The sequence below is a fragment of the Convolutriloba macropyga genome, unplaced genomic scaffold (genome assembly GCF_964194025.1).
Source record: "Convolutriloba macropyga unplaced genomic scaffold, txConMacr16.3 SCAFFOLD_3940, whole genome shotgun sequence".
NCBI lineage: Eukaryota > Metazoa > Xenacoelomorpha > Acoela > Convolutidae > Convolutriloba > Convolutriloba macropyga.
This window is the reverse complement of record NW_027453168.1, coordinates 5,001-15,489: the sequence shown is the minus strand read 5'-3', so window position 1 is coordinate 15,489 and position 10,489 is coordinate 5,001. Positions and strand designations below refer to the sequence as shown.

At 31.3% G+C, this 10,489-nt stretch overlaps 1 long non-coding RNA gene across 1 annotated transcript; it reads right to left on the bottom strand.

Moving 5' to 3' along the window:
* Window positions 1–598: 598 nt before the first annotated feature.
* Window positions 599–10,450, bottom strand: LOC142358094 (uncharacterized). Its single transcript, XR_012761757.1, has 3 exons — window positions 10,361–10,450; window positions 6,554–6,721; window positions 599–853 (listed from the first exon to the last, which is right to left on the bottom strand). It is a non-coding gene; the product is annotated as an uncharacterized LOC142358094 (long non-coding RNA).
* Between the last annotated feature and the right edge of the window lie 39 nt (window positions 10,451–10,489).

The following is a 10,489-nucleotide window of genomic DNA, read 5'->3' as shown; positions in this document are numbered from 1 at the left end:
ATCTTCTTGATGTACATACAGAATTGTGAGAACGTTTTATGCTCGCATTTAATGCCATTTTTTACTAATGTAAGGTCAAATTTTTTACCGTCAAGTAATTTAATGATTTTATAATTTTACATAATGCGATATTCTTAACTTTACATTGCCTCTTTTACCATTTACATTTTATTGCTATGTGTATCCGAGGAAATTAACAATGTTCTTCTTTTTAAAAGAAAAACTTGATCTTGCCCATTATCCAAAAAAACACTTTTTTGTTTTTCTTTTTAATTTTGAAATTTTTACGAACAATGTTCATGCTTTAAGAAATGGTTCATTTGAAAAGCAGGAATTAGCGGACCGCTTGTCCCGTAGCCTGACCCCTCCGGTTCACTTAAATTAATATTTTTATATATTGTTTTAATAATTATTAATATCGGCGAAAATAATACTTTCTTTATTTCTTTATAGCCAAGTCCCCCTTGACCGCAAATCTTAAGCTGAGCTATATACTCGTAATTATTAACTACTTAATGATCTCAAGCAGTGTCAATATCAATGTCAATGACAGAGTAGTCTATATTTGGAACTGTCTGACTACAGATAAAACGGGCTAGCATTTGTATATAAGAATTTGATATAGACATTACATATAGACATCACAATGTATAACCCACGCCGTTTAACAATGACAATCTGTATAACAATATAGCAATGTATCACAGTTTATCAACAGAGTCTCAAATTGCACTCAAGTTTGATTTAGATTTGATTTTGGATCGTTTCAAAGTCACTCTATTTCTGCTCAAGACACCAAGGTAGCAATTCAGTTTTACTTCTCTGGCAATCCCCGTCTCCCACAGCGCAGACACTGAAATTATTTGCATCTATTAATCCCGGGCCGAGGAATTTGGCCAAAATTATGTAAGATCAGCGGCAACTAGCGTTGACAAGTCGGAAAATTCACCGCAATTTTCTTACATAATTTTGCGTTGAATGCGTTGAATTTAAAGACAAAAATTCAACGCATTCAGCGCAAAATTATGCATGAAATGGCGGTGAATTTTCCAACTTGTCAACGCTAGTTGCCGCTGATCTTACATATTTAGCGTTGAATTTAGCGTAGATCTTACATATTTAGCGTTGAATTTAGCGTAGATCTTACATATTTTTGCGCTGAATTTAGCGTTGATCTTACAAAAAATCAACGTGTAGAACTCTTGGTTTGGGACTCGAACCACTGACCTCCTGTTTACTTGTCGCCTCTTCTACCATTGCGCCACCCTACCTTGGTTGATCTAAGAGCCGCAATCCTTATAAAGCGTAGATCTTACATATTTTGCGTTGAATTTAGCGTAGATCTTACATATTTCGCGTTGATTTTAGCGAAGACCTTACATATTTTGCATTGAATTTAGCGTAGAACTTGCATATATTTTCTTGAATTTAGCCTAGATCTTACATAATTTTCGTTGAATTTAGCCGAGATCTTACATAATTTGAACGTATTCAACGCATTTATCATGTGAGAAGTACTGGGAAAAATTTAAATTTTTTTTTTAAGTTTTGGAAAAAATTTGAATTACTAAAATGGTCTGAAATGGTTTTTGCACCGCGGGAGAGCAAATGGTTATTTTTTGCTTACTTCATTTTTCTCAATTGTGCAGTATAGGGGTCGAAACAGTAAAAAAAAATAACTTTTCGAAAAAAAAGTTGAAAAATTTGAAATCACCAAATGGTCTGAGTTGGATTTTGCACTATAAAAGAGCACTAAAAAAGGTTTTTTCTGACTTCTTGTTACTCACCTTTGGATTTAGGGTTCGAAGTAGTGAAAAAATTAATTTTTCGAAAAAAAACTTGAAAATGTTTTGAAATCGTAAAATGGTTTGAAACGGATTTTGCACTATAAAAGAGCACTAAAAAGTGATTTTTCCCACCTGTGCAGTATAGGGTTGAAAAAGTTAAAAAATTAACTTTTATAAAAAAAACTTGAAAAATTTGAAATCGTAAAATGGTCTCAATTGGATTTTGCACTATAAAAGAGCACTAAAAAATGATTTTTCTCTGACTTCACGTTTCTCACCTTTGCAGCATAGAGGTCGAAACAGTGAAATAGATTTTTCGAAAAAAAATCTTGGAAAAGTTTTGAAAATTCAACGCTAAATATGTAAGATCTACGCTAAAATCCAACGCAAAAATATGTAAGATTAGCTTTGAATGCGTTGAATTTAAGTAAAATCAACGCTAAATTAAACACTAAATATGTAAGATCTAAGCTAAAATTCAACGCTAAATATGTAAGATCTACGCCAAAATTCAACGTAATATTATGTAAGATTAGCGTTGAATGTCTTGAATTTATGTAAGATCAACGCTAAAATTCAACGCTAAATATATAAGATCTACGCCAAAAATCAACGCAAAATTATGTAAGATTAGCGTTGAATGCGTTGAATTTATGTAAATTCAACGCTAAATTCAACGCTAAATATGTAAGATCTACGCTAAAATTCAACACTAAGTATGTAAGATCTACACCAAAACTCAACGCAAATTATGTAAGATTAGCGTTGAATGCGTTGAACTTATGTAAGATCTACGCTACAATTCAACGCTAAATATGTAAGATCTACGCCAAGTTTCAACGCAAAATAAGTAAGATTGGCGTTGAATGCGTTGAATTTATGTAAGATCTACGCTAAATTCAACGCTAAATATGTAAGATCTACGCTAAAATTCAACGCTAAATATGTAAGATCTACGCCAAATTTCAACGCAAAATATGTAAGATTGGCGTTGAATGCGTTGAATTTATGTAAGATCTACGCTAATTTCAACGCTAAATATGTAAGATCTACGCTAAAATTCAACGCTAAATATGTAAGATCTACACCAAATTTCAACGCAAAATATGTAAGATTGGCGTTGAATGCGTTGAATTTATGAAAGATCTACGCTAAATTCAACGCTGAATATGTAAGATCTACGCTAAAATTCAACGCTAAATATGTAAGATCTACGCCAAAATTCAATGCAAAATTATGTAAGATTGGCGTTGAATGCGTTGAATTTATGTAAGATCTACGCTCAAGCGTAGATCTTACATAAGTTCAACGCGTTCAACGCCAACCTTACATAATTTTGAGTTTTTTAGCGTTGACACCTGGGCCCGGGTTTTGCTTTGAAACACCCTCAACCCAGCTTTAGGCGACACAAAACTTAATGACAGCAACCTTGAAAAAACAGAAAGGAGACCCAGTTAATCGAAACTTGATACAGCTTGATAAGAAACATACCAAAACATGGTAAATCTTGCCAAGATCTCGACAGGGCGCTTAAAAAATAATAAAATGTAATAATAATAATAATAATACCTAGGCCTAGACCTCGACTTATGAAAAGACTTTAAAAGTCTAGTAGGGGGGGCAATATTGACAATAATTACACGGTCGAGCTTCCTAGTTAAATTCGAGCTAATTTCTTTTAATGGGTCAAGCTTAAGTCTTTTTATAACAAAGAAAGTCCAGCTAAAGTCTTTTCATGGGTCCACCATTAGTCATTTCATAACCAACAAAGTCGAGTAAAGTTCTTTTCATGGGTCCACCATTAGTCTTTTCATAAGTCTATTTTTTTTCAATATCCGATATTTTTCATTTTTTTCTACTTCTGTACATACAGAAGCAGAGCCGGAGCAAGACTAAATAGCTTTGCACCAGAGCAGTCCAACTTAAGAAACAGTTGGAAAACTGCCAAAAGACTTAAGATTTTCAACAAATCTTAACATAAAGAAATATGGCAGCTCGAGTATAATACCACATTACTTGATTCAATGAAACCAGCTAGCTTAAGTGTATTGGTCCTAGTCCCATTAGCCATAACAAAATTTTGGCGTTATTAAGATTGTTTTCCCTTTTAATTTTATGAACTATTTTTAAAAAAAATGAGGCAGGTTTTTGAGGAAATCAGTTTCTTCTGAATCTTAAAAAATGAAGATGATGTGGTATACACGCTGACTACGTTATATGCAGTTTTGCACGGAAAATTTAATGGCAAATAAACAGACTTATGAACAGACCAATGATGGACCCATGAAAAGACTTTAACTCGACTTTGTTTGCAAACATTGTGTCGAGCTTAAGTCCAGCCCAAATTTTAAGTCGAGTCAAAGTCTTTTGTAAAAATTTGGGTCCCGCTATGGTCTTTTGCAAAAAATTTGAGTCGAGCTAATGTCCAGAATGTCTTAAAGTCCAGCTAAACTTTTTTCATAGCTCAAATGAGTCGAGTATGGTCTTTTCATTGTGCATTTTGGTCAAGCATTGTCTTTTCATAATAATAATAGTAATAATAATAATAATAATAATAATAATAATAATAATAATAATAATAATAATAATAATAATAATAATAATGATAATAATAATAAGAATAATAATAATAATATTAATAAAAATAATAATAATATTAAGCATAATAATAATAATAAAAATAATAATCATAATAATGATAATTATAATAATACAAATAATAATAATAATAATAATAATAATAATAATAAAAATAATATTAATAATAATAATAATAATACTAAAAATAATAATAATAATAATAATAATAATAATAATATAATAATAATAATAATAATAATAATATTAAAAATAATAATAATAATGATAATAATAATAATAATAATAATAATAATAATAATAATAATAATAATAATAATAATAATAATAATAATCATAATAATATGTTTGTAGTGCCAATACCATACAATAAACATAAAAATTACAAACATTGTACAAATACAATTGATTACAATGTTCGACACCACATGGTTGCCTTTAAACCTATCTCGTTTGTTTTCAGGCGCATCGTAGTAGAGTTTCACAATTTTAGTTGGAAAAAAATAGTTAAATATAAAACGTTATCGCTTCTAGTCCATGTGTCTCACTTCTCATGTGATTCTGAGCTGGCATGACAACATCAAGATCTGCACAAACTATCAAGAACTAGCACAGAATCAAGAAACGCCTATTTTTCTGGCATATATAACTATTTAATTAGTTACAAGCTTATTACGCACATCCTAGTTAAGTACACATTTTATACAGGAGCGCCACTGTGAAGGATTCAAAAAAGCTCCAAAATCTTATTCCTAAATTACTTTTGTATGTTATGTATATTACAAAAGTTATGAGACCACAAATAGCCAAAAATGCTATCAAAATTTAAAAATACTTTTTCATGAGCTATCAAAAATTTCATTGACTTAGCTTAATAAGATTATGCCAAGATCTGATCTAGATTCTCCAAAAATGTTGCCGTTTCAATTTATTTAAAAAGACTTTTCAAGTTTCGACAGAGATCATGTATGGCTTCTTATCAAGATCTGTCAAGTTTCGATTCACTGGAGACACGGTTACAATAACTTTTACTGGAAAAGCTGAATTCATGCGACTTCCACTTATCTCAAAAAAACAGGATCTATATTATTTTTTATCCCATGTCAAGGTATAACGCCGGGTTGACTTCTGATCGGTACCTTTCACTGCTTACATGGGCAGCTGGGCTCACACTTTTTAGGGAAAAAACGTTGCAAAACGCCAAGACATCGCAAAATCACCTAACAATTGTCTTCTATTTGTTCGTTCACTGGTTCAATTTCTCGTGAAATTTCTGATCAGAGATAGAATCGAGTGAAAAAAGAGCTGATCGCTGGTTTCGAGCATATGTATATATAAATATATATATATATATATATATATATATATATATATATATATATATATATATATATATATATATATATATATATATATATATATATATATATATTATATATACCGATTATCGTTAGAGACAGCCACAGAACGTAGAAAGGCCTGGGGTCCGAACACTAAAGGTGTGACCACAAACGTCAAAAGTGTGATCAGAGGTTGGTCTTCAAACTTCAAAGGATGTAATTGAAGGAGTTTTCAACTGCTAAAACTACGGTCAAAGGTGATTCTGATCACTTAAAACGGTTTTTTTTGGCTAATTTCGAGACAGAGTGAGATTCTGTTTTCGGAAAAAATTTTCCGTGACGGAGTTCTTTGATCACTTATCTAACTTCAAAAACATGTCGATATTGTGGTATAATTTATTTGCTAAACAAAACTCATATCTTCTAGATTCTCCAAATCTAGATTCTGAACGCTAGCAAAGCAAAAATTTGCTAACACAGAAGGCTATTTCTTTATTAAACAGGTGTACACGTTTAAAATAAGCTATCTTATTCGAATTTGGTTTCTTTGTCTTAGCATATATAATAGTTTTTGTTGATTATAATGATTAACTATTATTTAACATTTTTGGTATGAAGTTGTCTGATTCAGTGAGAAAGTTGGTCTGAGACTTCTATTGACATACTTAAAATCCATGTGGCAATAATGGTCCAATGATCATGATTTCGATAATTTTAAAACCAAACTTATACGATCATTTAAACTCTCTTTTTAGGATAAAAACATCACGTTTGGGGTATTTCAAAATATAATTGCGGGTTTATAGAAGCCATAAAATAGATCCGTACACTTCCTCTCAGCAATGGATTTTGCTCACGATCGTTGAGCACCGGAGCCTCAGCATCGGTTAACCGCAGTGACGCCATTTCGACATCATCTCGGACTGACTCCACCCCAATGATAAACGCCATTCCGACTATTAGAAAAGCCAGAGTCTTCGACATAGCAGTCATCACCTGGAAACATCGAGAACTGTTCTTTTTGCCCTTCCGGGTCGAGGTTTTTCTGTAAATTTTTGTAAGAAATGCGGTGAATGCGGTGAATTTTTGTAAGAAATGCGGCGATTGCGGTGAATCCGGTGAAAATAAATATTTCACCGCATTTCTGACAAAAATTCACCGCAAAATTCACCGCATTTCTTACAAAACTTCCCACATCGACTTTTGTGGCAAATTAATGTAAGAAATACGGTGACTGCAGTGAATGCGGTGAAAATAAATATTTCACCGCATTTCTTACAAAAATTCACCGCAAAATTCACCGCATTTCTTACAAAACTTCACCGCATCAACTTTTGTGGCAAATTAATGTACGAAATGCGGTGAAAGCGGTGAAAGCGGTAAAAAAAAAACAATTCAACACATTTCACAGCATTTCTTCCAAAAAATTCACCGCAAAATTATTTACCGCACTTCTTACAATAATTCACCGCATATGATTTCCAAAGTTTACTCAATCTGGTTTTATTTCACAAGAAATTTTAAAGATGTAAGTGACAGTTGGCGCAGTGGACTAAGCAGTTGAAGGCATGCAGGAGGTCGAACCCGTGTGGGGAAGATTACTTTTTGTAAGAATACTGAGAACGCGGTAAAAATATATAATTCACCACGATTCACCGCATTCACCGCAAAAACATGAAAGAAATACGCGGCGAAAATTATTTTTTTCTCGGCATTTAACCTCATTTCTTACGAAAATTCACCGCCAAAACCTCGACGACCCGGGCTATATGAGAAGACCAATCACAAATGGTGAAGGCGGTGGGAAAAGATTGTTTCAGAACCTATCAACTGTTAATTTCCACAATGAATCAATTTAAATTTACAGATAACAGTTAGAATTTCTGTTTAAGAACAAAAGCGAGAATAAGGGTCAATGAAATTTCTGAAAATTATGTGAGAAATGCGCTGAAACGTTGTAATAAATGCAATGAAAGCTGGTGATTTTCAATTTTCAAAAATTTAAGCTCATATTTAAAAAAATTGTTCTGCATTTACTTACGTTATAATATTTTCTACATTATAAAAATAAAACATTTCGGTAAAATTATGCAACAAAAACGGTTACTCAAAAGCATGTCCAACTCATAGCTCTGATTATTGTGCGAAAAATTCTAAATTCATTACTTTCATTCTAAATTTTTTGAACCCTGCAATTAACTTTTATTTTGTATTATTTTTTGCAAAAATTTTGATATTTTAGCATTTGGTTTTGAAAAATGACTTCAATTTCATTTAAGGCATCTGTTTTATCTCAATTTTGCCCCTAAAATATGATCCAAAAATTTTCATCCCTCATCATGCTGATCAAAAGCGAGCAAAACATCTGGGCTAAAAAAACCGCTCAATGAAACAATTTCTTTTTGAAAAAATGTATCGTCTAGAGGATCTTTGATTACACCAATAATGACATCCTAACAAACATTGTGTTCCAATTGTTTTTGGTTCAACATTAATTTGCAAAAATTTTTTTCCTTGTGATCTAATTTTATTGCATATTACTGAGAGACAAAACTAAACTAAAGTGAAAAATGCTAAATTTAATCTTAAAGACCGTGTATTATACTAAACGATCATAAAAAAAACTGACCACTGAATCTCAAAATGACAATAGATCTGCAGTAAACGATTTTCTTCTTTTACTTCTTCTACTTTCTACCCTTTATTAGAATTGCGATAACCGTTTTGTATATAATTTAGTCCAAATCACTGAAGTAGGCTGCAATGTGTTACTTGACTTAATAAAGCCTCGCCCACTAAACTTTTGAAAACTTTTGATAAGTTGAGGCTTAAACCTATGTAGTACATTAAGCGCTATTGGAGACCTAGCATTCTAGCTAATCACTTCAATTTAAATTGAGCTGCTAAAAAAAGATTGTGCCACTTTTTATATTTCTTTCACTGTAGTCAAAATCGAATTGAAATTACATCAAAAAACATTTTCAGTGTATTTTGCAATAAATGCAATGAAAGCTGGTGATTTTCAATTTTCAAAAATTTAAGCTCATTTTTTAAAAAAATTGTTCTGCATTTACTTACGTTATAATATTTTCTACATTATAAAAATAAAACATTTCGATAAAATTATGCAACAAAAACGGTTACTCAAAAGCATGTCCAACTCATAGCTCTGATTATTGTGCCAAAAATTCTAAATTCATTACTTTCATTCTAAATTTTTTGAAACCTGCAATTAACTTTTATTTTGTTTTATTTTTTGCAAAAATTTTGATATTTTAGCATTTGGTTTTGAAAAATGACTTCAATTTCATTTAAGGCATCTGTTTTATCTCAATTTTGCCCCTAAAATATGATCCAAAAATTTTCATCCCTCATCATGCTGATCAAAAGCGAGCAAAACATCTGGGCTAAAAAAACCGCTCAATGAAACAATTTCTTTTTGAAAAAATGTATCGTCTAGAGGATCTTTGATTAAACCAATAATGACATCTTAACAAACATTGTGTTCCAATTGTTTTTGGTTCAACATTAATTAGCAAAAAATTTTTTCCTTGTGATCTAAATTTATTGCATATTACTGAGAGACAAGACTAAACTTAAGTGAAAAATGTTAAATTTAATCTTAAAAACCGTATATTAAACGATTTTCCTCTTTTACCTCTTCTACATTCTACCCTTTATCTGAATTGCGATAATCGTTTTGTATATAATTTAGTCCAAATCACTGAAGTACGCTGCAGTGTGTTACTTGACTCAATAAAGCCTCGCCCACTTAACTTTTAAAGACTTTTGATAAGTTGAGCTTTAAACCAATGCAGCATATTAAGCCCTTAAGCACTATTGGAGACCTATCATTCTAGCTAACCACTTCAATTTAAATCAAGCAGCTAAAAGACTGTGCCGCTTATATTTTATTACATCCACTGTCGCCAACATCGATGTGAAACTACATCAAAAAAGCATTTCCAAAGAATTTTTTTGTAGCACTGGATTGCTTTTTTTCCAAATTGACAATCTAATTAATTTCAAAACTAGTCTGTTAAAGTTTACAAGTCAGATATAATATACACAAATATTTTCTCCCGAAAAAAAAATAAAATCAAAATTAAAGGCTGCTCACATAAAAATTGGTGATATCACAGTAGTTGGCACTTTTTGCGTAAATTGCCTTTTATCGACTAGTTTGTTGGCATTTTACATCAGGTTCTCTTTTTCGATGCCAATTTTTTTCCTCAAAAAAATCTTCAATTGACTGATCCTTGTTGGTCTTGACTGGTCTTGATAACGCTAAAAAGACCGTTGAATGTCATTTGTTGCCATTGGATTTTCATACAGACAGCCTTCAAGCTATTGAAATCGTTTATTTGCTCAAACCAATTTTCTGATCGAAATAAATGAATTTTTAAAGCACTGTAATTTTTCATCATGTTTTTAAATAACGTTGTTGCTTAACTTAGTTCTAGCCTAAAATGCAATCCCATGAAAAAACAATATGCACTATTGAATTAATTATTTTGAATAAGGTAACGCAAATTAGAAAAAACATATTTTCTCTCTCTCTCTCTCTCTCTCTCTCTCTCTCTTTTAACTCAGACATTAATTTTGTTTTGAAAAAATGTTCGAAGTAAAATAAACCTTGCAAGATCTGATGAAACTCGAACTATTTCTAGAGAAAATTGAAGATCAAAATGAAAAAATATCCGTAATTCGTAAAATTAAACTAACTCTGAAGCCAGATGTTTATAATTATTTTTGTACGTCCCT